We start from the raw sequence: 6,000 nt of genomic DNA, 5'->3' as shown, positions 1-6,000 counted from the left end.
ATCCTTCCCTGCCTATTGCAGCCCTTTGATTGCAAAGCCCTGCAGATAAACCTCCTTAGTCACCAGCAGTCAGCAGGCACCGACCAAAAGGATGCAGCAGGACCATGGGCTTGGGGTAGATACTGGATTTGGGAGCATTCCCTGGAGCAGCCAGTGGCTATGGGGCTATGGAGCACATGTGCTCCTTGCAGCTTTGTAGCCACCCTCTGAAAAGGGAGGAAGATGCTTTTCTTCATATAATTCTTGATGAATTCTGCTTATTTAACCAGAGATCTAACTGCACATGAGAAAAGCCATCAAAACCCCAAGTGAGCACAGCTCCCCACCCTCTGTTTGAGTGAAACCTTTCCAAAGCCAGAGCGCTTCAGCAAATCACTAACACACCCGTGAACATGCAGTTTGGGATATGGCAATAGCCACACCACTCTGCTGCTAGCCCCAGCCAGCTTTTATCACACACATACAACAGCCATAAAAGCCAGCTTGGAACAAGCAGGCTTTTTTCTGCAGGAGTGGTCGAGTTTGGGATTTTAATAAGCCTCAAGCCTCTCATAATTTCTCTGTTTAAAATGGCAAAAGGCACCAGCCCAAAACAAGGAAGCTTAGGGAATTCCTCTAACATAGCTTGTAAGTGTCTAAAAGGCTCCAGGCTTCCCTCTTTTGAGCTTAGAAATGCCACCTCCAAAGCAGTACCACAGGGTCTCACTGGTCCTTGTTCCACTGCAGGGCAGGAGCTGCTTAGAGGATGCTCAGGATGCTGAGAGAATGAGTGGTCCAGGCTGTGCTGTGACAGAAGGGTGGTTTGGTCAAGCCTGCCCAGGAAATCTGGAGACAGACAAAGCTGCTGGAATGGGGACGGGGATGCGGGATGTCCTCAGCACATGGCATCACTGTCTGTCTCTGCCTGGCCACTGAGCTCAGGGGATTAAACTCCTCCCAAGCCCTATGTCAGCACCTGAATGCTTCACACACAGCCTTGTCCAGCTCACTTTTAAATACCCTTCACATGGCCCAGGCTTCACTGTCCTCCTATGGTGCCTGAATCGTTCATCTTAATACCTAACCTTTGAGCTTTCTCATTGCAAATGAAGTTGATTACATCTTGGCCCAACTCCAGCAGACCCTGAGACCGATTGATCACTGTTGTCTAGGAGGTCTTAGGAGGCTCTTATCACATCCCCCTCTGTCTCTAACTTTCTAGAGAAAACAAACCCCATCTCTTCGGCTGGGTCGGACCATCCACTTTGTCATCCCTGCCGCTGCACCGACTCCAAGTGTCTGCATCCCACCCTGAGCCCTGTGGGGCTCACTTTGATCTGCGGTCAAAGGAGGAACCCAATGCCCTGAAGACCACCCTAGGTCGCTTGCTTTGCCTACACACTTGAGTGCACACATAAGTTGAGGCGTGACAGATGACTCGCAGGTTTCAAGTGTGGTTTGTCCATATGGGATCCCTTTTTGACACACACTGGCCCCAACGTGCCTCTCAGGGATGCTGCATGCAGGAAAGCACTCTGCCATCTGTTTCACTCAGTAACACAGCTCTGGTTTCCAGTAGAAGAGGTTCATCCATTGCTGGACATGGGGCTTGGGGTCTTCAAACCTTGAGGCTGAGACAGGACATGAAGGTGCATCGTGGCTGGGGCTGGAGGGACCAAGCTGCCCATGGGCTCCAGGCTGCTATTTCTTGAATCCTCACCCTCCCTGTGAGGGCCTACAAAATGCATATGCACATCTGCACGCACATCTGCACACCATGCGCTGCCTATCCAAGTCTTCAGCCAAGGATGCTCCAATCTGAAGGTAGAGTGAGCCAACCAGTGGAATGCCCAGAAGATGCCATGCTTTGCACAGTGGCTGACACCCCAAATCCCTCTACATCTGAGGTCAGCACGAAGCCCCCTCCAACTGCCCAGATTTTAATGGTAGGGATATAACATTTTTCACCCACCCCCCTGCCAATCATCCTCCCTTTCCCCTGGCTCTAGGATTTAAAGTAAGAAAGATCCACAGGGCAAACAGCTCAGAGCAGCACCCGAGCAATTATAGAAGTGCTTTCTGCCAGCTGCTAGACTGCTCGTCACCAATCTGATCGGTAGACTAAACAGCAAGGACCTGGGCTGATCCCCCCCTGCACTGCTCTGGCCTGGAAATGGAGTGGGGCACAGGGGAGTGCAATGGTTAGCATCAAAACTGGCAGCAACGTCCTAAAGGAGAAGGCCAAGGGAATCCTGTGGCGGATGTTAATGGAGGAGGGCGGGAGGAGGCGGAGGAAGGCATGGAGGATGGAGAATGGAGCCTGGGCTGTGTGAATTGGGGACCCCCCCCCAGGGTGAGGTGGCTCCCACAGCTCTCCAGCTTTGCATCGTCCTTCCTCCGTCACCAAACCTGCATCACCAAACACACCAGGGCTGGGGTTTCAATGGTGATTATTTTCCCCTTCAGTTGCCCAAACCCTCCTCTTCCTCTTGCTCTATGAACAGATAACGCAGGCGGTTTGCGCCAGGGGGCTCATACGGAACATCTGGTGCCATTATCTGTGAGTCTCTCCCTTATCTGGCCACTGATTTTGTTTCCAGGGAGTCAGCACCTCTCAGGTGAGGAAGGCTGGGACACCAGCTGCCATACCAGGCACCCAGGGGGAGTTATCAGCATGGCCACCTCCTCGTCTGGCCAAGAACCATCAGATAGCGGTGCTCGGACATCCCTGGGGGTGATGGTGTGGAAATGCATTGGGGAGCCCCAGGAAATGCTTGCTGCTTCCTAAAAAGAAGGGAAGAAACCCCAAAGTTTGGGCTCAGGTTTCTCTTTCCATCAGTTTAGTATCAATGTAGGATGGAGCCAAAGAGAAATGCAGTGGCAGTGGTGTTGGAGAGAGCACTGCAGCTTTTATTGCTCTTATCTCCCGGCTTCTGGAGGAGCGCGCTGCCTGCGCGGGGGTCTGGGCAGGGACATGGTGCATACGCCATGGGGAGAGCAGCTCCCCTCTAAATCATGGCTTGCCATGATTTACACAGAGGCTCACAGGTTAGGTAACTGCAGTAAACAGAATAAACAGGCCTCCCTCTGGATTTATGGACTGACAAAAGGACCTTTAACCACAAAAGAAATGCGCTTTCCAGCCCTCTTCTATCACCAGATCCCAACTGAAGGCTTAAATGCTTATGTCAAGCCTACAGAGCTCAGGATTTGGGCTAGATTCAAACTACCCCTCCGTCCTGCATGCTACACAAGTAAGTCATCTCGTAGTTCATCTCCTATTCACCTCTCAGCTGCCCACTGACATATATGCACACATGATGCCAGAGGAGCCAGAGGGAGCAGGGAGAGGGTTTTTCCTATTACTTGGGCTTCAAATAGGTGACTAATAAATGCACAAGCAGAAGAAGGTGTGCAAGTGCTCAGCAAAGGGTCTGCTCTCTCCTGGAGCTATCTAAAAGAGGGGATACCTTTTGGGATGCTGCTAGGCCCTTCCTCGCCAGCAACTACCCACAGTTAAGTGAGGAGCTTTGCTATTGCCAAGATAAACCTTCCCTGCTGCCTAAAGAGAAATTCAGGGTGTTTTTCTCTACTCTTGGAGTAAAAGAGGTGTTAGATTTTCATGCGGTTCTCAAATATCTGATGAGTTTCTCCCTGTCAATGTGGAAACTTGTATAATGATGATATTACCAATGTTTCATCCCAAATCGAAGGGTGTGTATAAAGGCATAGAGCCCAAGGAACCCTTTCTTACCAACCTTTTGACTGTCATTTTTAATGTGGCATCCCACAAGCAGCTTTAGAAAAGCCTGTCCATCCGCAGTTAGTCATGGCTTGTGCTTGGGGAGCTGGTTCCGCTGGTGGTAGGAGCATAGTGGAGAACATAGGAGGAGAGAGTAAAACCAGGAGCAGTCTGAAAAACACTGGAAAATCTGGCATTAATAGGACTTCTTGCTCTCCTGTATTCGTCAGCTGAGTCAGCCACAGCATCAGCCACACAGAGCAGGCAAGAAAACACATTGCTACCAAACAGGCTCTCAGAGCCCAGTGTTACCTCTTCCCTTGACAGCCAGAGAGGGAAAAGCATCCAGGAAAGCGCTGCCTCCTCTCCATCTTGCACATCTTTATTTAATTCCATTGAAAGCAAGCACACATATTTGAAATGGAATGATTTAAATCCACAAATTGTTCTAAATCCAGGAGAACTGCCAAACTCCGTGTTTTAATACATTTTCAAATTGCCTTTTCCTCCTGTCTTGGGGAGCCAAGATACGGCTATTTAATTACAAGCATAACCTCTACTTAAGAAGCTCTGGTAATGAGGCTGGCGTGGAAAAGGCATCCGAGTTTTCCATTGTCTGACTGACTAACTGCAATTAGTGTGTTTTATTCCTGGTTTGCACTTGGCATGGCTCAGTGAATGATGCTTTGGGGAATGGGCTAACAGTAATCTCTGTGCTCTGGGCTCTTTGTTAGAGCCTGTTAGAGGGGACCGAGTCCAGACTCCTGCTTTCTGCAGCCTTAACCTGGGAGCAGAGGCATTTAGTCCTCCATAGTATGGCTTGGGAAAAAGGGAATTGGAAAGAAATATAAAAGGCAGAGAGGTTTGGGTCAAAGAGAGGCAACGAAAAGTCATGGTAAGGGAGGGAAGCAAGAATGGCCTTGCAAAGAAACTACAATGTGGTCCTTGTGGTAGCTGCATGAAAATGTTTCCCTTGGCTTCCTTTGAGCCAGGAACAAGAGCCGACCCATGGAGGGGCTGTTCCAGGCATATTAGGAGCTGCTCAGCTCTGAAAATCACTGCAAAGGGCTTCCCAAAGGACAAGGAGATCCAGATGTAAAGGGGTGGGATGCAGCATCATTTCCCATCTGGAATGCCCTAAACTGAGAGTAGGGACCTCCCAGTGCTGGAGCCACCACACCCCACCAAAGGGACCAGGATGTGCAGATCTCTCTTAGCCCTATTCCCATCCCCAGAAGCCTAATTTAGGCAAAAGCACCTCCCTGGCACAAGTGAGGACCATTCGCTTACAGGACCCCCCATGCCATCAGGCTGCTATGCTAATAGAAGTGATGTCAGTTATGTCCCCCCATCACCTGTCAAAACCATAATCCCATGGAGGGGACCAGGATGGGCTGCAGAGCCACCCTGGAGGTGATGGAGCAGGATGGGGGACACCTCCTCCCCACTGCCCTGCCACCAGGCAGCAGATTTGGGTCTACATTGCCCACTCCACTCCATGGGCACTGGGATGTGGAAAGGACTCTGGCTGATGTGGGGGTACCAATGCGTGGTACCAACTGTTGGGGCTGCTGGAGGGCTCAGCCTCCTGTGCTGGCTCTCCATCCCTCGGATGTACATTCCTCCAGGCTCAGGGAGTGCTGGGGCTGCTCTGGCTCCCAGGAAGCATCCCGGCCGTGGTGGAGCCAGCCTCCTCCCCATCCATCATCCTTATCAGGCAGCGCTGTCAGCCCAGTGGTCCCTGGCAGCAGGGCTGCACGGACGACGAGCCGGAGCCGTGCGGCGAGAGACAAGCAGGAGGCATGGCAGTGATAAGCAATACTGCAAACAAACACAACAACTCCCCTCCCTGGGGACTTCAAAGCACCAAGCTGAGATTTATGTGGCCACGGAACCCCTGTGGGTGCTGGGAGGGTGGGGGCAGCACAGGGTGGGGATGTGGGTGCCAGGACCAGAGTTTGCCCGTGCGGAGCTGTGGATCTGACAGTCTCCTGTGGGATGTAAATGGGATGGAGGCAAGGACCAAAGCAGGCTGTGATGGACACAACCCAATAAAGCAGCAGCTCAGCCCCAGGCAGGGCTGTGTCCTGTGGCCATGGGCTCTCTGCACCCACTGGCTCCCAAAGCATCCCATAACAACGTATTCCAAATGATTTGCCAGGAGTGATGAGGGCCATTTGCTTCCCACATGCAATTACCTCACCAGGAATAAAGTAGCTTTGAAAACCGGCTCGTGGGCTGTCAGGTGAGAGATTTAGGGCTATTCCCAAGGAGAGTGA

Source organism: Pezoporus occidentalis, unplaced genomic scaffold, assembly GCF_034315485.1.
Source record: "Pezoporus occidentalis ecotype Australia unplaced genomic scaffold, CSIRO_AGI_Poc_V1 ctg142, whole genome shotgun sequence".
Taxonomy (NCBI): domain Eukaryota; kingdom Metazoa; phylum Chordata; class Aves; order Psittaciformes; family Psittacidae; genus Pezoporus; species Pezoporus occidentalis.
Note: the sequence above shows the minus strand (reverse complement) of the source record.